Below are 26,392 nucleotides of genomic sequence, written 5' to 3'. Positions count from 1 at the left end.
GGGATTTAAAATAAATTATTATTCCAGTTGAAATTTATTAGGAAAACACATTCATCGTTTCTAATTTATCATCAATAACATATTCTATACCTCTGACCTTCCGTTTGAGATGTTGTTATTTTTTCAGATTTCAGTTGCGACTCGTACAATAAATATTAATTTGCATCCCACCACATTTGACAGGCGATATTATTTTAATATTTTAACAACCATATCATTAAGCAATCATATATGCGCGGATATGTATATTTTACAAAGGGAGATTCAACAAGGATAGATAAAATAAATAATAGGTAAAAGGCACTAGATCCACATCGACTTCCGTTTGAACGAGTTTTGTTTCAATTTCTAGTAAAACAAGTTTGTTTCAATTAATATGTAGTTACATTAACGGTTGATTTCATGATTGCTAAATGGGTTTTGAGGCACGGTCTAAAAAGATCGTGGCTAGGCGATGAGCGGATTTAATCGGATTTAAGCGGATGAAATCCAACATGCGTTCATTTAATGTTCTGTTTATTATTCTATTAGTAACAATAATAATATATTCATTGACATGTTTTCTTTTTCAAGTTAATGGGTAACGTTTTTAGTCATCTTTACACGATTTAAGAATTAAAAGAAACAAATTGACGTGTTCCCAGCTCGACGTTCTCTCTCCGAATGCCAGCGAGTCCAAAATTTCGTCGCGCCTATAGTTGAAAATTATTTGCCGTTTCACTGATGTACCGTTTTAAGATTATAATTATCTTTATCAATTGAATTTTTGTGTTCCTTGAACTACGCGCAATGTGAACGTCAAAAATTAATAATTTAGGGTAGGTGGCAGGGAATACAGAATTAATGGGAACTGAAATACCTAACGGGTGCGGAGTAACAGGCAACCGATCTTGAGTGTGGAAGAATATGAGATAAACTTAAACAAGATTAGGTAGGTACGTCATTCTAAGCGTGTCTTTCATTCTGACAACTGCTCACGGTTTATGCACTGGCGCTCATTCAATATTGGTGTATTTAAAGGTTGCTTCAAAATGTAGTGTATTGGGGAGATATTGCGTAGCCTATATGAATTCTATTTATTAATCTGTATACAGTGTATGAAACATGTATCGGCAAGCCATTCCCAATAGTGCTAAATCCATACTTAATGATTTTTATATATTATTAATTATTTATTTAAAAAAAACTCAACATTTGGGCAGTTAACAAAAAAAAAATTGAGAAACCGCGACATTTACAGTTTTTTTCATCTCATTCAGAATCTAATAAAAGTGTTTATACCAAGTAATATAATATGAAGCCATAATATAAGTAAGTATTATGTATTAAAGAAAATGCATCTATGCCTAAGTACCTATCTAAATAGTGCATCTTACCGTGTGTAGGTACAACAACGGTCAAATAAAAAAAAATGCGTGTTTCTGTGTGTTTGTTCTAATCAATGACTAAGAGCCATTCCTCGTAAAATATTTGTTAATATTATAACCTCCACTCTCCAAAATAGTTGAAAATTTACGAAAATATTATTTATTTTTTATTTAAATTGAAATACGAAAAAATAAAACATGTGTATATGGCAGCCATCTTGTATTACAAGTTCGTATAAAATGACGTAAAATTTTAGTAAAAATAAATTAATTTCATTAAATGCCAAAAATCATAAAATTCAAATTGAACCCCCTCTCGTTTCAGCGTATTTTTTCATCGAGTCTTTTTTGTAATACCCCGGCGCAATATCCACCTGTCTAATCAATAATTCAAATCTACGCCCATGCATAAAAATTAAGATAAATCACTCGCCGACAATAAAACTGGCACAGCTGACATGGATGTATAATTATCACTTTGTTAAATTAATCGCTGTATGTGGGCAGGCCAGAACTGCGCTGTCAGGTAAAACCAACATTATTCACTCTGGACGCGGAGCCAATTAACAGGTATTAACATGACGCCGTATGGAGCTGGTGCATTTGTATTTTACGGGAGAGGTTGGGCTGGGGTTTTGATTTTCGACAAAGATATTTCGGCGGCTGTAGTCTACGTCACCTAAAGTGAGGCAGTCATAAACATTATTATATAAATAAAGCGCCTTTACATGAGGATACATATATGTGTACATGATTGAGCCAATTTTGGTGGCCCTCATTCCTTTTTTCCCTTCTACCTCAAATTCTTAGTATTGTCACAAGACCAGGCGCAATTCAATTATTCGATTATATAAAATCGTAGGTAAGTCATTTATCGACCGCGCGCGTACAAACACCAAAACTATTTCTGAACCTCAAGTGCCGCGAACTGGGTGGCTTGACAAGTGCATAGCACGGACGTATCCAGTGCAAACTCCATTAAATTAAACTACCTGTGTTCGTTTTACCGGCACATGTGTCTATTCGTTTATCACATCATTCATCAAACGTGTAACGTGCGAGTGCCTAATAGGACGTGAGGACATGCCCCAGGGACCAGCTTGAGCCAAACCGCAGAACAATCATAAAAGGTCAGTGCCTGGTATCCTACTTGTACCCCCCTCCCCTTAGCATCCACATCCACAATCAATTACAGTCCACTATGAAAAGCGCAACCAATACATAATATAATAATAATTAGATAATAATCCGACATCCGTATCGACATACAGTAGGTATCTCTGGTAAATACGAATATTTACCTATTCCCTGCTGTTTTGCCCTGATGAGATTTGTAGATAACCCAACTCCGCCATATCGTCATATACTTGTTTCAATGTAAATTCGCTATCCGTCATACCAGTATCGGATACGTGAATCTTCCGTGTGAAACCGTTCTTATTTTTCTACTCAGATCTAGTTGGCCGTTCGAACCCCATGAACGAGACGGACGAGAGCAATAGGCGACACTACTGCATAGTGATGTTCAAAAAGACGTGGTGAAGAGACGTTTTTGCTTTCTAGAGCGTCTGTCTCCTGACGTCTATCTTTGCTACGGAGTTCGAACAAGTAGTTTTAGCTCCGCTTCTCAGAAACACCTAGCTGACTACCGAAGCTTGCAATTTGAGACAATATTATTGACAATTTCCATTTAAATTGTTTTAATTAACCAATACCTACGTATCTAAGTAAAAACATTAAAAAGAAAAATATTTTAATTTTTAATTCGTTTACGGCTTCCATGTTATTATTACATAATACTATTTTATGGTTAAGTTTATCATTTAAATTTAGCTTATTAAATCTACTCTAATGCAGCGTACACACACAGTTTAATGTGTTTTATATTTATTTAAAAAAAACATATTTTTTTCTAAATAAGTAATAAAAATGTGTAATTATAAATCCTATTTATTTCTGTCGAATCTAATTTTTTTAAATTCAAAATCACAATATTGAAGCTCGATTTCGTTTTTGTACAATTTAAATAATATTATGTATAACCAAAATAATAGATAGGTACCTACCTACTTTGGTATATTATGATACTTACGGTTTTTTATTTATGTTTTGCCTGTGACGCTGGTTTAGTTCTTTTCTAGAAAAAAAAAATCCGGGAATGTACCAATTTTTCATGATCATTCATTACTTACATAATATTTATGCAACCGTTTCTCAACATTTGGGGCGCTGCTGATTTTTTTTTTTTTGTTAAAATAGTAAAGTTGCTTCATTTTTAGTGACACACATATACTTTCCTGAAATGAACTGATTTTTACTGAACTTATTTTTTTATTATTATTGTTAACAAACAATTTTAGATTATAGGTAGTACATTATAATATTATAGTGAATGTTACATTCCCAAATGGTCCCCATTTGGGGATGTCTCTGTGAATCTGGAGAGGCCCAAATCGGTACCAAACCGACAAATAGTAAGGGTTGATAACGAAAATAAATAATAATAAAGCCAGCAATGCTGTAAGTTGCGGCCGTTTAAAAATATCTGCAACGTCGCCATTGTCGCCGTTTTCGACAGCGCTTTCCGTTGAAAGCGAAACAAAATGGCGGACAATCGGTAAACATTGTTAACTCGGGCTACGCATAAAATAAATTATAAAAAATGTAACCATTAGTAGATATTAACGTAAATAAACCTCGTAGTCTCCACCACAATTCCGGTGTGTTATTTGTCCACCTCCTAGTCCCAAACCCAGACGAAAAACCATACAAAGAAACAAAGTGACAGCACCTTTTCACTTTGCAAATGGAGGGAAATGACATGAACCATACGACGTAGAATTTGTATAAGGGCCAAGCATATTGTAAGTTTGAGAAATACTTTAATCAGTAATATTAGCCTCACGTTTGTTTAATGTATTCTTGAATATTTCGAAAGGCAGGTAATAAATCATATGAATTGCCTCAGTGCACCTGATTAAGACTATAGAGTTCGTACCTAGTTAGTTATACGTTACACGCCTAATATAGACGGTACTCTCGTAATTTACAAGAGAGGTTGGGGGCTTGATGCTGAACGAAGATATTTTGGATGTTAATACTATCCGCCGAAGGTGTTTTCGAAAGGTATAAATAAAGTATAATAATTATTAGTTAGCGGATAAAATTAAACGAACGTTTTTTTGACGCTTCGAACGCAGGTGGGTTCGGCTTGGTAAATCTAATTTAAAATAAATAATGGCATTTTTAAAAACGATTTGAATCTATTTGCTTAAAAGTCTATTAATACTATCACTATGCGGCCATACTAGTGAATCCAATCCCGAGCCATATCTTGATCCCGGGATTTCGTGATTACGATTTGACGATCCCGGGATTGGCATATTTTTCAATAGTTAATATAAAATTTCTCTATATACAAATAACGTTGATAAAATCAGTCAAAAATTATTTTAGTATAGTTTATACTAAGTGTGTACGTTCAATCTTGGAAATACATAGATTTAATGAAGTAAATAATATTGTATTATGTATAAATAATAATGTGGAAGTAAAACAGTTTTATTTATTTATGAAAAGATAATAAATACAAGTTCAATTAAAATAAAATAAAAATGACAAATGCATTAAAAAACATCGTGAAATCACTTTGTTAAAAGTGCGAAGCATTGTTTTTTACAATCATTCTCATTTTTATTAATGTAAGTATGTGAAAAAATAAAATGAATTGGCAACACATGGGTAATAAATCAAACTTCATTCAAACTCAGTTTATTTCTAATGTATGATGTTATTAAAAGTATTTTTTCTGTAAAATTTTCCATAAAAATTGATAAAAAAACACATTCCCGAAAGTTTCGGGACTATGTTTACCAATCCCGGGATTCATAGGTATTGAAAATAGTTCGGGATCCCGGGATTGAAATCCCTAGGCCATACATATTTTTCTCATTCATTATTAAACTTGTGATCACTAATGTTACAAAGGTCAGTTAGCTAGGTCTCGGTACCTGTGAGTGTAATAACTAATAAGTTATGATCTATCAGCTACCTATAAGAGATGGAGATCTTGTATACCTAAATAGAGGCTGTTGGTTTCAAAGTCAATAGCCTCCATATTCCGTTATTTCGAGATACTTGCAAAAAACCGTCAAGCACATTGCGTAAAAAATATAAAATATCATTAGATGACATGGATCAATAAGTATGCTTATGACTGACTGAGTTTCCACAGTACAAAAATCCTGAAAAGGTTAAATAATAATGAGGTTATAAAGGTTTCTATCCTGTCCGCCTGATACCCTTATACTTTGCGTGAGTAACGCGGCGCACTCATTGTTAAATATTAAAGCAAGGGATATTTTGAAATAAGTAAATACTACCTTTTAGATTAAGTATCTACTGATTAGACTAGATTTATTGTGTAATTTTAACTAGTTATACTCCCACAATTTTGTGAAGAATTGTAATTGTTCAATCACTATATCGAAAATATACAATATTATGACGAATGTTGACCAGACGGGACAAAGTGCCTATAACGTCTCATTAACTAAACTTTACTAAACGGTACTTGTGCATATTTCAAAAATAATCACGCTGCCTCACACCTAAAGCCATCTTTGAATATCCACAGAAACTCTAATAGGTATATACCTATTTTTTGGCACTTACACAATAATATGTAGGTATTTAGGATATTAGCGATGGCGCATAGATGTAAATTACTATCTTGTCTGAACTGAAAATGCGTTTTTCATATAGGTACTTAAGACCATGGGGCCCACTTCCTGAAACGGGCCCCCAGGCTAAGATCTTTGGCGCCACCCCCCCCTACCCATCGCTAAGGATAAAGGTAGTGTGACGCTCTACAGTAGCAGTTTCCAAAATGGTGTACGCGGTAAAATTAATGTGTATATTTAGTGTTTTTTGCACATTTTAATACATCCATTTGAATCATGGAGTTGTCGAGTATTGATAGGTGCACAATTTAAAATTTTATATTATTTATTTATTGTACAACCACATAATTTAAAAAAATAACATTATTGAAGGAAACAGGTGCCTTTTTTTACTATTAAAGCATGTTTGTGATGTGAGTTTATCTCACGTATCTGGTGGACTCACCTCGCCGGGCCCCTCTTGAGCCCGGGCCTTGTCAGACCACCCCTTTTGGGGGCCATGCTTAAGACAAACATTATAATGATTAGTTACTATAAAAATATTAGTAGATAATTTGGGTCTGACATGTCTATAGAAGTGATCAGGATCAGAAAAAAATGACCTTATCAATGTGATGTTAATTATTTATTATTAATTTAATAGAGCAATTATTATTGTCAAACATCGCATTGGTCATTGCCTTGATCTGACCCTGTAGCGGAAACCCCCCTCCACCTCCGACTGCGTCACTTCGGCGAGTTTGTTAGCTTTAACAATTTGTGTCACACTTTATCTCTCTATCGCCAATCAGATCTTGTCTGACAGCCGATAATAAAAATAAATAACATGACAGTTAGTTATTCGAGTGTTCGGCCATTTCATTTCAATCAACTCAGAGATTTATTATAATGATGTTCGGCCTTACAAAAGTTTACCAATTCCGCGCATAAATTTGCATCAGGAATGGAGCAAGTAATACGTACAATGACCAGTTTTTGCAACTTTTTATTGCCGTTAGGTTTTTATGTATTTCAACTAAAAGAATAAAGTTGAATGTATTTTTGATTTGTTAGGGTGCTTAAGTTGTCTTTATTGTCAAAACACAATATATTTTGTGAAGGTAGACCTAACCTAACCCAACATACCTATTTTAATTTAGTTTTTCAATAGAATATAAAAAAAACATCCATTACGAAAAGGTAAACATATAAGCAGAGCATTGGAGCGTAGCTCGGGGCAGGAGCATGGAGCAATGGGGTTTTACCAGGAGCACCGAAAATTTATATTGCTCCTCTGCTCCGGATGTTTATTTTTGTTATTAAATTTTCGTCCTAAAATCCAATGAAAATCCTATTATATCATTTGACACTCTTTACCCGGAGCGGAGCTGGAGCAAGTTATGGGTCCCGGAGTGGAGCAACTCAAAAAACGGTCCGCTCCAACCCTCTGCCTGTAAGTATTATGGAATGAAAATACATTTCTCTCGCTTGTTGGGCAACATGCTAATTTACATAATATGTTATAAGTGATTACATAATAACTTATATTACTTATAGGTATTATAAGTAATAATTGCAAACTCAATATTGAGCATTAATGTATGCAGGTAGTTTCAAATTTACATGAAGTCATCATACATACATAGAATACGTTTTTTTGGTTTTAACAATAAAATGAGACAAATGTTTATCGTTTATTTATTTTGACAGTGAGTAGGGTGACAATCAATTTTTTTTAAAGAAAGTAAATAAGTAGGTACCTATATAGCAGTGGCAAATGGTGACATTTGGGAAGAGATAGGTATGCTGTGGAGATCAGAGAAAAATAGCACACTACGTCTACGACGATATAATTTATTAGATAAAAAACATCCTGAGTAACCTCTTTTAAAAGCATTGATAATAGAGTAGGGTATTTCCCAAGAAAATCTCAATCTCGAGATTCGGGATTTCCCGAAATGATGAAATTTTGAATTCTCAAGATTCGGGATTTCCAGAAAAGAATTCTCGACAATTCTCGAGATATAGGGAAATTAAAAAATCTGTAAAAATCCTAAAATCAGTGTAAAAACATACAAATTCCAAAAAATACGATTCTTTTATTTATGTAAGACGACAAATAAAATAGAAGTAGGAAAACAAAAATAATTCAAAACATTACTTATTAAAATAGGATTTCAAAAAACTTAGACTGTCAATCGCTGCGTCTGACAATCGCGTAGGTACGCTTTTTTTGAGACACAAAATTCCCTGATGTTGCAAAAATTACGCTCATTTTGAGTCGACGTTTGCTTAATTGTGCTAAATGCCCCGATCAGTCTTTGAACGTTTTGTGTTTTCTGTCCACTTTTGTTCATATAGAAAATCGTTTTTTAATTAATATTTTGATAATAAAGAAATCCCGAGAAAAGATTCTCGAGATCCGGGATTTCCCGAAATGTTAAAAATTTCAATTCTCGAGATTCGGGATGGAAAATCTCGAAAATTTCTCGAGAATTTCCGTTGGGAAATTCCCGAAACCCACCTTTAATTGATAATATCCACTCTGTCTTTTAATGATAGTACAACACGTTAACTTTTAGATGGCATATCGATAATATTCAAAATACTTGTGTATAAATACACAAAACTTAGTACTACTGTTTGTTTTGAATAATCCGATATTCGAAAATCCGGATTGAAACATAATCGTTGTTCAATACATGAGATATTATAATCCGTTGGTGATTACTAGGCTTAAGATTCTTAGGTTTTTTTTTTGAGTAGCCCCACAACAAAATATCAAAAATATCTATCTGTTTCGGACAATTTTGAAACATTTAAGCCCTTAGCACCTGTTTTTAAATATTTTTGGATAATTACATATTTTTACATATTTTAGATTTAAGCACATATTTTCACATAAAAACAAAATTAATTAATATAATAACACTAGTAAACACAATTCAAATGTTAGAATCACTTACAAAATCACTAGTGGACCAAATTAATTTTTATACATTACTGCTGCTAAAATAAGTAAATTTTCCTGGACCAATTGGAATAAAAATAAGTACTTACAAAATTAAATAGTGTTTTAAATAAAAAAATACTGGACTTCCAACGCTGCGGAATATTAAAGATGTTTTGGAAAATTCATCAGATGCCACAGATGTTTCAATTTTTCTAATTCAGAAATCTTTTAATTTACATACTCAATAATAACATCTGTAGAAGTGGCTTTCATGTATAAAAATTTGCTAGGATCAAATCGTCAAAGATTCACTTTCGAAAATTTGAAGCGTTATTTTATTATTTATCGTCATAAAGCGTTTTATATTTGTGAATAAATAATAAATTAAACTATTGAAATATATATGATTTATTGTAATATTTACCTACTTAAATTTTTAGCACCTATTTTTGTTTTTTAGCACATAATTATGAAATTTGAATAACCTATTTTCCAATAATTATATCTACATATTTAAAGCACATATTATTCATTTTTAGCACCTAAAAATCTTATGCCTAGTGCAGGAGACCGCAAACTGTTCGACCAATTCGAGAGCCATACGTATAGTATTTTGATAAAAATGATTTATTTAAATGAATTAATTACATATTTTATAATTGTTTATTTATTAAGTGAAAAAGTTTCCCGAGTAAAACTAACGTACCTAAATATATGTTTTTTATTATTGAAATTGTAAATACTTATAATTTGAACAGAATATGAATTACTTACAATTTTCACGCATTCCTTAAAATTAATGTGAACAATGACCTTTCTTGCATTTTTTTGGAGAGTTTCTGTATGTTTGGTAATTTATGCAACTTATAATTTTTAATTTCAGGCGCCACTCCAAATTCTCATCAGTTATTTGGCTTCTCTAAATGCTATTTATATTGTTTATGTTTGAAAATGATTGTTCACATACTTACATATTACGTAGACTGGAATATGAGCTCGGAAAGCTATTCCATGTATTAAAAACCGTAGTATCTACCTTATGCAGATCTTTTAGCGCGCTCCACTTGTGTTGTAAAATTAAATTGCATTTTTCTCTTTCCAAATCGTCAATTTTGGTGGCAAGACCTACAAATTTTGAACTCCATAACTCTTCGCTTGTGAAATCCACCAATAAAATTGTATTTCAAAAGCGCTCGTATCAATATCAAACGGAGAAAAATTTAATTTGTCCACTTTTGCTATGGGCGGATTTAAAACAACAATCATACCCTTTTGCATCAACAATCACGGAGGGAAAATAAGGCTCGCGATAATGTCATTATATAATATAATAAGTGTACAAATCAATGCCAACAATAAAAATTGTAAATTGGGAATTTGTCAAAGAGCCGCACCCCAATACCTAAAGAGCCGCAGTTTGCCGACCCCTGCTAGTGATTACATATTATAGGTACAATATTATAAAACTATATTTGGTGTATTGTATTAATTAATCACCAGTACCTACACTAAAAATGTTTAAATATTTAGAATAAGTAAATACACTAAGTTACGAAATAGAGCTAGTGGTGTTTGCTGGTAGACTTTCTCAGCTGATTATTTGAAAGGTAACTTTTCACAGGTAATCTTCATTCACGTCAGCTGTGATTTATTACTTCCGCCGCATCGTTGTTTGCTGTTTGCGCTCACACAATTTAATTTATTACACACCAAAAGTATGAATTGTTAAAAAATCTAGGTGAGTTCATAATATTATCAGTTATGTGCATAGTGCAGGTGTTATGATATGAAAAAGGTGGTGCAACAAACGCCCAGGTTAATTATTGTTTTTTTAATCAATGCTCAAAGTTAGTATTAGAATTAGACTATCAATGATCTACTTATATATTTTTCATAAAAGATCTTCTATAAAATGTAATAACATTTTTTTACATTGCCTTCTATTAAGGCTATACAGCTGAGGCATGGTCTTAAAAGATAGTGACGTGGATTGTGCAAATGTCGCGAGCCGAAAGAAATATAATTTGTCATAAAAATTTAACATGTGTCCTTTTAATGTTATGTTTATTATTATATTCGTAATAATAATAGTATATTCATTGACATGTTTTCTTTTTCAAGTACATGCGGAACGTTTTTCAGTCATCTTTACACGATTTAAGAATATATTCCTCCGACGCCATCACAAAACAAATTGACGTGCTCACACCTCGACTGCGAAATTTCGTTCCACCTATTGTTGAAAATTATTTGCCATTTCACTTATTATGCTCTTAATGATTGGTTTAACTCTAAGGTAAAGAATGTTTTCAGCAATGACATTTTTAAAATTCAGCAGATTGACAAAAATGCATGAAAATTAATTGATAGGTATTGTCAAAAAAATACGTAAATTTAATTTAATAAACAGATATATTCATATTATTGTTAGTATATTTCAGTAAACACGGCAAGACTGATTAGACTAGACTGTACCTAACCGATTTTTGGTTGAACTTTGTTTGAACCGAGGCTGATGATCACAGAACAGTGTTTGAACGTGTACCTAACCGATTTTTTTTTAAACATCATTTTACTTCCTACTTCAATTATAGTTTGTCAATTGATGGCTACGGCCGTATGTTATAGCTTAACCACTGGGGAATGCCAAAAGAAATGGCGTATTTCAAAAAAACTCTACCTTTAACCTTATTCGTAGGTTAATAATTATTATAAAGCAATCATTATTTGTAGGATGTTTATCACACTTGAATGTTCAAAGACATAGCTTATAATTAGTATCTTTAGAATTACCTTCAAATGTGTTAATCTTGCCCATTTTTTTAATAATAAAATGCCTAATTCTTGTCAAATTTGGGATCACAGAGATTATCAATATAATTTTTTATCGTAAATATTTCACTATAATAATGTCAATATAAATTATACTGATGATTTTATAAATGCGTTTAAAAATTAATAAATGTAAAAAATCTTAACACCACTGCACATTTATGTACTGAAATATGACTATATTCTAAAACATTAGAGCGAGAGGTTTAAAAGAATACTATTTTATGTAATAAAAATACTTTATGCAGTCACCAAATGTTTAAAATAAATATAAAGGATAAAAAGGCTTCAAATTTATATAAATAGATTATCTACAACGTTTAAGGAATGTCCAGGATCATGCTTTGAAAATGCAATTAAAGCTCCATTTTGACCTACGCTGAGAATGTCCGCCCTTAAGTTATTGATTATTAACGATTACATACTTGGAAAATCTCGAGAAACGAAAATCATAGGTACCTACCTATTCTTATTTCTCGAATCTCGAGAATCAAACAGTCAAGAAATCACAAAATCAACTTACTTACATAATAATGTTCGCTATTTTTCTTTCATTTGGACATGAAAGTTGAACTGTCGTGGCTTTATAATAATAAAATTAATATAGCTACATATGTACTCATATATAATTATGTAGAATTATTTATTCATGCGGCGACATCAAACGACGTCGACTATGACACGTATAAAACGTTTTCTATGACATGGAACGTTGACTGAGCTTTTACGACCAACATCCGGTATGTGGATAATTTACAAGCGCCATAATGTGTATAAAATAAAATATTATGTGATGTGATTAGATAGCTTTACGTGACAAGTGTCTGTCTGTAGCTGTCCCAAAAGCTTCCGAATTGAATAAAAAAGTAATTTAAAGTAAGTAGCTAGTGATAGCAACTGCATGATTTTCTATTACTATAGTGTAAATAAGCAGGTAGGTCCTACTTACGCTGGAGAGAGGACAATACTATTAAGTACTTAATTAAGAAATAAAGTTTGTTTTTTTAAGCCCGATAGAACTTGCAATTAAATAAAAATAACATAAAAAAATAACTTTCAATCATTTTTTTTTATTCGAAAGACCAATATTTCGGGCATATGGTCACCGCGACTTTTCTGGGCATCCAGTTTTGGACCACTTTTTCGAAACACTTCTGACCATATTATTATCACGAATAAGACAAACAGTGTTGGCTTCTTTGGCGTCAATTGTTGCTAGTTTATCAGCATAAACCAGTGACTTCACATAGCCCTACAGTAAATGAATGCTGTATTTCGAAAACATTACATGTCACATTTTAAAAAAGAGTAACATAAATTCCAAAAATCTTCATATTACCTAAAAATTTCTGACGTCACCGATATTCACAAAACACACGTTGCCAAATGGAGCTTCGCAGATTGGTCGAATGCGTATTTTTAGTTTCAAAAGAACATTTAGTGCTCCCATCAACAAATCGCATGCTTCTCGGGCTGCGCGTCGAATATGCCAGAACGCACACGAACACCTACGAATTGGTCATTCCTATACCGGTTCACCGATCGCCGTATCCAAATATCCATACGTTTCGAGAAGTTACGTGCGACTGTCGCTAGGTAGATGTTTGTGATCTTCATATGCAACACCGGATCGACGTTTGTAGAAGGTTTGAGTCTAGGGGCGGTACGGTATATAAAAGTAAGGTGAAGCCTTCAAGTATGGCGAAAAAGTATGGTGAAACAGGTTGGTAATCAATTTGCGGCAAAATTTCCACGTTAACATTATTTTATATGGGTACGTTATAATGACAAAAGTAAATCCTCCGTGATGCTCTGCATTTTTTTTCATCGCGTTGCCATTTCTCGTGTTGTCTGCATGCTTCATTCAGTTCTATGAGGAAGCCAAATCGTTGCCTATCCCTACTTTTAATACATCTATGGTTTGAGTTATGGCTGTGCGACACACGGAGCGAGTTCAGATGTGAAAGCCGGCTAAGGCCTTGTGATACGCTCGATTAAGACCGAGTGTAGTGCGGGACTTCTTAGTTTAGTTAAAGGGGTCTTTTTTTCATTTAAACAATCTTTCAACGAAACTACAAGGCTGTTTGTCATTGTTTTGATTCCATGTTCACAAGGAAGGTACCTAGGTCACCAGATGTCAAAATAATATCTATCGATTTCATTTCAATCCAACTTGGATGATTTAATTGGCTTCGTTCCTTATCTATAATATCTAGAACACAGCGACACGAAAATGTATACAGCACTGTGCCATAAATGTCGACAAAACATTTTCTAGCTAGCCCGTCAATAGATTTTATTCATTCTCCTTGACATCTACAAGTCCATGATAAATAATATAAGTAGGTATACCACTCGTCAATTTGTATTGAGCATATTAATTACACAGTTTCTAATGATGATGCCTGCCTATCCAGGCTGTATACTCGTATGTCAAGATACGGCAAAGTTAAGCGACTCAAAGAATTTCTTCTGACACATCCATCAACAGAATAAGCTACTATCATTATGATCTTAGTGTGACCACTCGTCAAAAAATCTCTGATTTCAGGCACTATTAATAATTCTATTTCCTTTAAATATAACAAGTAAATAAAACACGTTCAATAAAAATATTAAACACTAAAAAACTTGAAACCTACATGGAGATATTATTTGACTACTTTGTACATATCGACTGCTCCAAGCCAAAGGAGTAAGTAATATTTTGGTGATTTTGAGTTAAAAATATGAGGTTAGGTTTACAAAAAAATATCTACAACTGTGAAAGGGGCGCTCTTTATAGATGATTGCAAACAGAGTTACGATTTTACAATTTGATTTTTTATGTGAAAAAGGTAGACACAAAAACGTTCAGAGACTGATCGGGGCATTTAACACAAAAGCCAACGTCGACTCAAAATGAGCGCCATTTTTGCAACATCAGAGAATTTTGTGTATCAAAAGAGTACGCGATTGTCAGACGCAGCGATTGACAGTCTGTGTTTTTTAAAATTATATTTTAATTAGTAATGTTTTGAATTATTTTTGTTTTCCTACTTCTATTTTGTTTGTCTTCTTACATAAATAAAAAAATAATCATATTTTGTTGGAATTTGTCTGTTTTTACACTGATTTTAGGATTTTTGCAGGTTTTTTTTTAAATTCCCCGATGTCTCGAGAATTCTTTTCTGTTAATTCCGAATCTCGAGAATTCCAAATTTCATCATTTCGGGAAATTCCGAATCTCGAGATTTGGATTTTCTCAGGAAATACCCAACTCTCGTAAGTGATAACACTACAGAAAGCCAATAAGAATTAACGCACCTACCACCAACGTAACTACGTACTAAAATTAATACGATTATAATAAACAAATAAAACATAATAGAAATACAATAACATGAATAAAATAATGGGATAAAAACAATTCGGTGTTTTCTTTGTGAACTTAGTATTTTTCATTGGAAAACCAAAATGACTTACTTAATTAACTGATTGAAACATTCTTATTGCAAATAAATAAATAAATAAAATCTTCATACTCTAAAACAATAGATATTATTCTACGATAAATAAAAGAGAAGAAAAACTGGAATACTGAGAAAGAAGTTGTTCTCGTTAAACGTTTTTCATTTTTACAATTGGCTTAAAAATTTCAATAGTTAAAATGTGTCGCAATTACGCATGGCAATACTAGTATAGTGGTAATGCACAGGGCGCGATGTTGAGTGCTTTCAGAATACCTCACGTATGTTCAATAATTAGAATTCTTAAAATCTCGTGAATTATTTTTGAATAAAAGAAATAGTAAATTAAAATGGACATCAGTTTGACGATTATCGTAATGACATTACACGAAACTTGAATGCTGTTTACACATTATAGGCATTTGCTGTCTATTTTGAAATATATTTCTGTGAAAAGGTGTCGTTTTTACACATTATATACATTTTTTCGAATTCTGCACTTTTTTCGATATGCGAAAATTTCGCATATATCTTTCATTTAATGAAAGGTATTGACTCGATCTTGGTACGAGTAGATTTAAATTTACTTGCAATTTTATTTTTACAAAATCTAGCGTTTTGTCCTGCCAAATAACTTGATTTCGTACCCCGTCTGGCATGTTTTTGTCAACGACAGTTGGTAACACTGATTGGCCTGTTGATTTTTTCAAGTTTCAAGTTTTCACTTTTTTTGACTTTGAAATACACATAATATATACGAGGGTGGGTCAATAAGTCCTTAGAAAAGCCGACAGGTGGCGCGACTAGTACTGTAAGCGGTTTGTTTTCATGCAGCGGCACTACCGATTCAGTATGCTGCGAAGTTTCAATCAGATTGGTCGGGTTGTTGTTTTTTATTTTTTTATTTTTATTTTTAAAAATGGAGAAAATTGAGTTTAGAGCTGTTATTAAACATTTTAATATAAAAGGGTTAACAGCAAACGAAATAAAAAATGAGTTGGATTTAGTTCACGGCATATCTGCTCCTTCACTTGCAACTATTTATAACTGGTTAAATGAATTTAAACGTGGTCGTACATCAACAAAGGATGAACCACGCTCAGGACGTCCTGTAGAGGTGACTACACCAGAAATGATCAATAAAATCCACGAAGATAATTGAGGTTACAGGGATCTCAAAAGGTAGCGTCATTTCTATTTTGCATGACAAATTGGGCATGAAAAAAGTTTCTGCAAGATGGGTGCCGCGTTTGCTCACAGTCGACAATAAACGCAATAGGGTGGTGGCCTCTAAAGCCCTGTTGTCGCTCATGCAACGCAATCCGGATGAATTTTTTCGTCGCTTTGTGACTGTAGATGAAACATGGATACACCACTATACTCCCGAGACGAAAGAACAGTCAAAGCAGTGGATTGCGAAAGGCGAACTATGTCCAAAGAAGGCGAAAACCGTAAAATCAGCTGGTAAGGTTATGGCTACTGTATTTTGGGATGCACGTGGAATTATTTTCGTTGACTATTTGGAAAAAGGAAAAACAATAACAAGGGATTATTATGCATCTTTATTGGACCAGCTAAAAAACGAAATTGAAGAAAAACGGCCTCATTTAAACAGGAAAAAAATCCTCTTTCATCAGGACAATGCCCGTGTTCACACATGTTTACGATCAATGGCTAAAATTGAAGAATTGAAGTTCGAATTGGTCGACCACCCACCGTATTCGCCAGATTTAGCCCCCAGTGACTTTTTCCTTTTCCCAAACTTAAAAAAATGGCTAAGTGGACAACGTGAATGGACTAGTTATGGAAGTTATGGAAGTTATAATAGTTATGGAAGCTAAGTGGACAAATGAAGAAGTCATCGATCGGACAAATGCTTATTTTGAGGACCTTCCGAAAACTTATTTTTCTGACGGTTTAAAAAAAATTGAGAAACGTCTAACCAAGTGTATTGAGCTCCAAGGAGATTATGTTGAGAAATAAAAAAAAAATACAAAAATAAAAACTGTTTTAATGCTTTTTTCTAAGGAATTATTGACCCACCCTCGTATATACCATTTGAGTAAAGTTGTCCTCCGACATTCATTCAAGAAGACATTAAAAACTTATTTGTGGCTTGCCAAACGATATTTTTGCAATCACTAGCTCTTATAAAATTTCAAAATTGGTACAAAGTGTAGAGTGAACCCATTATGACCGATAACTCATAAATAACTGCGTTAGGATTCCAGAGACCTACGTGTCTAACTGTTTATCTTTGAGGCAACATTTTGTATGTTGTACCCTTTTTGCTTACGTATATTAAAATGGTAACCCTACAAACTATAGCCATTGCCGTCTTGTTGGAAAGTAACTGTTATCAATCATATAATATTGGAGCCATCAATCACGAAAGTTACAAGCCAGAAGGCCGTTCTTACAATTCAACATTTTTGATAGACACTTCTACACAACATGTGCTGCGAACAGACAGCAAAAAATGAGGGGTTTTTTGTTGGCGTTTTTATATAAAGCCAATGGAAATAATAAATAATTGATTGTTCTGCAATGTTTTATTAAACAATCACTGATTAATGAAGGTATGAAAATATCCCAAACGAAATGGAAAGGCACTCGCTATAATATCCAAGTTATTGATACACAAGGATTCCATATAATTATTTATGGCTGAAATCAAATTGATATCAATTAATTTAAAATCAAAATTATGACTATTATCTTCATAAATTATTAATAATTGTACCTACTAACAAACCACCCATTCAACTCCGGACGGATATGATGTACGGAATGTTTTTTTTTGTAGGAGATGTATTGAGGCAGAGCAGAATTTACAAGACAATTATAATATATTGTATCAAATCAAATTTATTTATTTTACATATAATGAACATAACAAATTATAAATTCAAAGTGTTCATGACATGACATAAAATACGTGTGTTTAATAATAAAAATACAGAGACGTGTGAGTTAATAATACAATAAGTAATAAAATAAGAAAATAAATAACAAAATAAAAGTAGATGGAAGCACACAGAGTGAACTTTGATAGACCCTATCTTAAAAACTTATAAAACAACGTTTATGTTTGATTACATAACGCATGTATGGTGAGAAGTATTTAAATAAGAACGCGTCTTCTTGGATTAACAGGTACCTAGGTCGGAATTGAATTCAAAACACTATTCAAAATTAAAATTAGGGTGAATGGAGTCTGTGAATCCGGCATAAATGTAAACTGAAATGCATTGCGAATTGGTTTTATTACCAATAGCGCTCAGGGAGCGCTCATATGGGTGTTGTCACAAAAAAGAGGGTGTTACTACCTACCTATTCTATAATACTTTTCGGCGTCATGAATGCCATCAGTAGCCATAATTGCGCTGTAGAGAAAGCAACGATTTCTCAAAATATGTAAACTACTAACTCTGTGATTTTTTGGTTGCGGAACCCATGGAGCATTTTATAAAATCTCGGGGAACCTCTACCTGGATGACACGCCATTTAAAGGAGTAAATTACAAAAAAGATGTGTAAATCAGTAAGCAGTGACACGTCTATGCAAAGTGCCACCCATAAGCAACCCTTCATTATCTGTAGTTTGAAATTTTATGAAAATTGCATTTTATCATTAATTCTGCATAATTATGTTAAATAGATACCTACATCCAAACAAATTCATGCAATGAATGTACTCTTCAAAAGTTGTATGATTCAAATTCCTTGTATAATTTGCCCAGAATCCAGGTTGGAGCTTACTTTTTGCTCTTGAGAGATTTTTGCCTGTTATCGCGAGGGAAGGTTTCCAATTCTGGTGTCCTAAAGAATTTCATTGTCAATTACCTACATGGTCGCAGCCATGATTTATTCTGGGTCGGAACCGTTACCTCGTGTCAAGCCTATCAGGCACCATTAGCGAGAGATGCACGCTTAGTCAATGAGCCAAAGACAGACATTTTGAGGGTAATATTATTATTTTGTTTTATTGTAAATCTGATGTTCTGAACGTCTTGAATTTAGATTTGTAGTGTCCACAATGTTTTATTTGTGCTCTTAATTATTTAATATAAATATCTTAGATTAAAAAAACCAATTAGGTACCTAACGGAAATTCTTTAGTTATCGAGGAAAAAATCGACTTCAAATCTGGACCCAATCCCTTAAATATCCCGGAAGTGTCATGGAACATTTAAACGACCTTTTTTATTAAGCTACGAAGTCTCAATTAAGTCTTATTTAGCTTTTCGTTTAAACATACACTGTTAATACATATTATCACAATAATAATTACTCATGCAGTTGTTATTACAATACAAATTTACAGTAGAGAAAAAAAACCAAAAACAATTTAGGTACACTACTTGTAGGCCACACTCACTGAGAAACACTTGGACACACTGGAACGCCTTGATATTAGGGCGAGCCAAAAATATCGCAACATCCAGTGACAATTGGTATTTTTGTTTACTTTCTTAGATCTTCAAGAAGCCGCTGTCTCTGGGTATCATACAGCAGTGGCGAACGGTGACTTTTGGAAACAGGTAGGCTGTGGAGAAAGCACACTTGTTCGATGTATTTACGGAAAATAAGAAGATAATCCGACATAACTACTGATGAATAGGTAGGTACACAAAAACCGATGAAATTTCAAAAGCTCACTGATGGTATAAAATTAAGCAATTAATTTGAATTATGTATTTTCTTAAATATAAACGCAAGATACGCTCAAAATATATTGAAAACATCCGTTGTTGTGAATAGGTTCCATAACAATTTATAATTTAACCCGTAAACTAGACATTTTAAAATACTTCTATATTTAAAACACAGACTTAGATACAATATCAGATTTCAACTTACATAATTGGCTGAATAAATTGTCTTAGTCTATGAATAAACTAACTGACAAATAAAAATCACGAGATAAATTATTTATTATTTTTAAGGGGGGACATGCTCGTCGAAGGTCAAAATTGAGTTTTTATTGTATTTTCAAACAATGATCCTGGACACTCCTTAAACGTTGTAGATAATCTATTTATATAATTTTGAAGCCTTATTATCCTTTATAGTTATTTTAAATATTTGATGACTGCATAAAGTATTTTTGTTACATAAAATAGTATTCTTTTAAACCTCTCACTCTAATGTTTTAGAATGTAGTCATATTTCGGTACATAACTGTGCAGTGGTGTTAAGATTTTTTACGTTTATTAATTTTTAAACGCATTTATGAAACCCTTAGTATAATTTATTACGAGATAATTTTTGTAAAATATTCACGATAAAAAATTATATTGATAATCTCTGTGATCCCAAATTTGACAAGAATTAGAAATTTTATTATTAAAAAAATCGGCAAGATTAACACATTTGAAGATGATTCTAAAGATATTTATTATAAGCTATGTCTTTGACCATTCAAGTGTGATAAACATCTTATGAATAATGATTGCTTTATAATAATTATTGACCTAAGAATAAGGTAGTGTTTTTTTGAAATACGCCATTTCTTTTGTCATTCCCTAGTGGTTAAGCTACAACATACGGACGTAGCCATAAATTGACAAACTATAATTAAAGTAGGGAGTAAAATTATGTTAACGCGCGTATTTGAACATGTACCTAACCGAATTTTTTTTTATTTTTTGTTAAACAGTACATGTTCAAACACGCGCGTCAATATCATTTTACTCCCTACTTCAATTATAGTTTGTCAATTTATGGCTACAGCCGTATGTTGTAGCTTAACCACTGGGGAATGACAAAAGAAATGGCGTATTTCAAAAAAACACTACCTTATTCTTAGGTCAATAATTATTATAAAGCAATCATTATTCATAAGATGTTTATCACACTTGAATGGTCAAAGACATAGCTTATAATAAATATCTTTAGAATTATCTTCAAATGTGTTAATTTTGCCCATTTTTTGAATAATAAAATGCCTAATTCTTGTCAAATTTGGGATCACAGAGATTATCAATATAATTTTTTATCGTGAATATTTTACAAAAATTATCTATAATAAATTATACTAATGGTTTCATAAATGCGTTTAAAAATTAATAAACGTAAAAAATCTTAACACCACTGCACAGTTATGTACCGAAATATGACTATATTCTTAAACATTAGAGCGAGAGGTTTAAAAGAATACTATTTTATGTAACAAAAATACTTTATGCCGTCATTAAATGTGTAAAATAACTATAAAGGATAATAAGGCTTCAAAATTATATAAATAGATTATCTACAACGTTTAAAGAGTGTCCAGGATCATGGTTTGAAAATACAATAAAAACTCAATGTTGACCTACGACGAGCACGTGGGCCGTTAACAACAGTAAATATTTATATGTGATTGAATCCCTAGAAATTATTTTTTTAAATTATCTTATAAATTATTTTGAATAAATGTGCACTTACGTAAAATGTAAGCGCTCCTTAAATAGCTTACCAATTTATATGGGCCGCCGCAGACGTCTTGAAATTATGAGAAACAAACTTCATATAAAAAAAGTTTTCGATTCACGCGAACGTAATCCATACAATATGTAAAGCGAAACGAGATGTCGCTTATTTTTTTAAACCTTCGAGATATGCCATAAATAGTGCTTATTGAAATAGTGGAAAAGATCGTAAAATTATTATGACAATTATACGATAGATGTCGTTGGGCATATTGAATATATTATTATGTGATTATATTATTTAATATGTCAACAAAAAATATTTTTCTTAAGAAGGTAGGCTTTAAATAATCGCCTAGTATGGAGTCTTCGCAACTGTCATACAGAGGACATTGCCAAACAATGTGATTAACATCTTCAATCTCACTTCCGTTCTGGCACCTAAGGTCATTTATTATACCCAAGCGAGCCAGGGATGAGGCAAGATTATAATGGTCCGCTCTACAGCGATTAATTGTGACAATTGTTTCCCTATTTAACATTTTATTGGTATACCACGTTTTGTTTTGAGAACTGTAATAACTTTGAAAGTACTTTTTCCCTTTTGTTAGACCTTGATTTTATTTAAACGACCTATGTGACCATTTATGCAACATTTTACTAACGATAAGTACGTGTGCTGAAAAAAATATTCTTTAAAAATATACGTCTTAGTTTTGGGCATGTCATATCACTCATATCTCTACCGAGTCTCGGATCTAATAAAACCGGAAATATCAATCACTGTAATCTGTTTTATAACATAATGCGCAAGATGTAAAGATAAGATTATGTTAATTACAGGCCTATGTCTTCGTCTAATTAGACTATCAAATTTACTGCGCGTTTCAAACATGTATTCAAATTTTTATCCGGCCATTAATCATGCCTTGGTACAGATTTCAATACTAATATTATACATAAATCAATAGCATAATAAACATCCGACAAACGGTCATCTCAGTTCTATCGTATCGAAAGAGAAACATTATTATTTAAAATATTATGACTATAAGTACTCAATACGGATTAGGTTGCTGATAAAGGTTATACCTAGGGCCCCTAGGGGCGTCATATCGAAAGAAAATGTATCAATACCAGCGCAGCTATTCTTAACAGCTGTTATCACGTTATTTTCATCGGTCCAAATTAACACGGTAGGCATTCTATACACAAACAGTTACCAACGGCTATCTCCAATAGTTGATAAATTAGTAATATGGCAAAATTTAGGTTGGTAGACATGTCGGTCAAATTCGGGTATGTTCGTGCTGGCTACTACGCCCGAACCCAATAATTTTATATTGACACGTCAGACATAATATCAACATAACCTACAATTTTAGTTATGTCATTGCGATTGCAGTACAAAATGTAATTGCAGTAAAACAACTATCATGTTACTACAAGCTGCTACTAGCCACTCGATATTTGACAGATCGTGGGGAACTATAAATAATTAAGACGGCGGCCGTGACTTAATCATATTTCAAAACAGTCGGATCTTGCATCTCAATTCTCGATATGTAAAATTGACGTACCTACCTGTCTCACTCTATAAGTTAACACAGCCAAGAGAGGGATTGTTAAAAGAACGGTAAACTTATGTGGTACATAATTAACCAGCTGAATACGTGATAAATGTGATATACCTACATATTTATCACATGTAGCTTGTTCTTGAACTGTGTTCTGATAATGGCATTTCATGAATTTATCGTTAAACTACGTCATTGACTGATTTATGCATGTTAAATACGTTTAAGATACTTATCGTGGATGTGATAACTATCAGTGGCGAGGGGTGGAGGTAGGCTGTTAAGTTTCAACATGAATAGTGCACACTAAACTTTGTCAGTCATATTTATTTGTTGTTTATTGAACTAAGAATGCAATTTGCAGTTAGTTTTTTTTAAATTCATTAAGGCCTAAATATCTAAAATTATGTATGGTTTAACGGCATAATTTTTATCTACTATGGCTTGGATTTGGCAGGGTTTAATTGAATTTTAAAAACTAACAAGCACTATCTACTCATTTTAGTTCAATGAAAACAAATGCGTTTGATTGACAAAGTGTAGTGCAGTGGTCGGCAAACCGCGGCTCGCGAGCCACATGCGGCTCTTTGGCCCCTTGAACGCGGCTCTGCCACAGATGCTCTCTGCCATATTTTACATAGCTACAAAGAATAAGCAAAGAAAATGGAAGAGGATAAACGTGAATGTAAAGTTGAATGGACTGAGTCGTACGCGTTTATTCAAAACTTAAATGGCTTACCGACCTGTATTGTGTCGGGAAAAATTGGCGCATTCAAATTTAGAGAGATACTACAACTAAAAACGCGTCATTTTGCACTAAATATTCTGTCGATGATGCAAGGAAGAAAGCAGTTGAGTAGAAGGGTCAAGAAAAATCAAGTTCTGTATTTAATTAGGTACTGAATACAATCTTTCAACAATGTTAATATTGCAAGTTTTGTGGTTAGTAAAAAGATTTCCAAGAGAGGATATCAAGAGTAAATTGAGAAATCGATTTATTGATGAGAACCTGGAATCGTGCTTAAAATTAAATCAACAACATACGAACCTGACTTACCCAAACTTTACAAGGAGATGCAAGGCCATTATTCACATTGAGTTTGTCAGTCATTGTCATGATTCAATTTTATAGATACCTGACTTACAATTTAATTTTTATTAATAAATAAGATCATTATTACGTATGATATTCAGTTTTATTCAGTGTACCTACCTATAATTTAATTAGGACTTTAGTTAAAGTTTATTAAGTAAATAAACAGTGTACCTACTTACTACCTACGTATATAATTTAAGTTTAAGAAATTTGGCTCTCCAAAGAAATATCAATCGTTGTACTGTTGATATTTGGCTCTATTGACTAATGAGTTTGCCGACCACTGGTGTAGTGGACACTATTACTTATGTTGGATCTTAACAGCCTACCTCCACCCTTTGCCACTGGTAACTATAGCTACAATAAAATTTTAAATTTTATTCTGTGATACATTAAATTTATGGAAATTGTAAATAAGCCCCCAATCAGTTTATTTTATTGCATTAAAAAAATATTCGACCTGTTTCGTAAAAAAAAACGTAGGTGGGTACTCTAAGCACGCAATGTCAATTAGCCAGTACAACAAATATACGTACCTATAGGTATTGATACCTACATTATTTATGTCGATTATTTTTTAAGAATAATTTCAACTATCCTACGTCTTAACTTGCTTATTATTTATTATTGGCAAATTTATAAATCGGCCGTCGTGCTTGGAGACGTTTTAATTAAAATATATGACTTTAGCGCCGCCGGCGATATTCTAAATCCCGATTTATGAATACTAAATTACGTTACTCATCATATTTTTTGTTTATAAATTACACCTTATAAATCAATCTTCCTACAACTTATGTTGAACTAAGCCCTGTCTTTACCCATTATATCCCGTCGCCGGCAAAAATCGTATAACAAATTTTATTCTTTCTATGTTCAACCAAATCGCTTCGGATGTTGATATATTCCACCGACGTGAGGATAGAGTTGGGTTTCGTGAATTCTTGAGAAATTTTCGAGATTTTCCATCCCGAATCTCGAGAATTCAAATTTTTAACATTTCGATTTCGAGTCTCGAGAATCTTTTCTCGGGATTCGGGATTTCTTTACTATCAAATATTAATTGAAAAAACGATTTTCTATATGAAATAAGTGGACAGAAAACATAAAACGTTCAAAGACTGATCGGTGCGGGGCATTTAACACAATTAAGCCAACATCGACTCAAAATGAGCGCAATTTTTGCAACATCAGGGAATTTTGTGTCTCAAAAGCGTACGCGATCGTCAGACGCAGCGGTTGACAGTCTGTGTTTTTTGAAATCCTATTTTAATAAATAATGTTTTGTATTATTTTAGTTTTTACACGGATTTTAGGATTTTTTTAGTTTTTTTTTAAATTTCCCGATATCTCGAGAATTCTCGAGAATTCTTTTCTGGAAATCCCGAATCTCGAGATTGAGATTTTCTCGGGAAATAACCAACTCTACGCGAGGATGAGTATAGGTGAGCGATGATTTATAAATTCTTAAAATAGGGTCCACTTAGCTCATTTAGTGTGCTTCCATGCATTATATTTTTGTAGGTACCACCTATTTACTTTTTATCTTACTTTTTTTGTGATACTAGATTTTTTTATGATTGTACTAAATTATTGTTAAAATTGTTAAAATTGTCATATCGAATCCGACCGTTGTCATACTGCATTTATATTTCTTTCTTATTTACGCTGTTATAATACCATTTCTTTGCATTTAAATTTCATTTTGTGAACGCCTTAAATTTATAATTTCACTGCAAGTATATGAAAAATATTGTATTGAGAACATCAGCTATCTATACTACTAATAAGATACGACAATTTGAGTTCTAACTAACTGTCTGTTGTCGGACTTTTTGGCACCCCGCCTCTTCTGCTTCATGGAAATTCGCCAATGGTTTCAGTTTTTCGTCAGCAGTAAGTTCCTGGCGCATCGTAGGTATTACTGTCAATGCACACCAGTTCGCTGTACACGTGGAGGGTTATACTAATGCCCTTTGCTGGCGCAATCACGTCTAAAATCTAAGGAAAGCTTCCTTCAGTCATCCAAAGAGATTTTGCAG

The sequence above is a fragment of the Rhyacophila brunnea genome, unplaced genomic scaffold (assembly GCF_057557595.1).
Source record: "Rhyacophila brunnea isolate RB1 unplaced genomic scaffold, BYU_Rbru_1.0 scaffold_10, whole genome shotgun sequence".
In the NCBI taxonomy this organism is placed as follows: Eukaryota; Metazoa; Arthropoda; class Insecta; order Trichoptera; family Rhyacophilidae; genus Rhyacophila; species Rhyacophila brunnea.
This window is presented reverse-complemented; position numbering follows the sequence as displayed.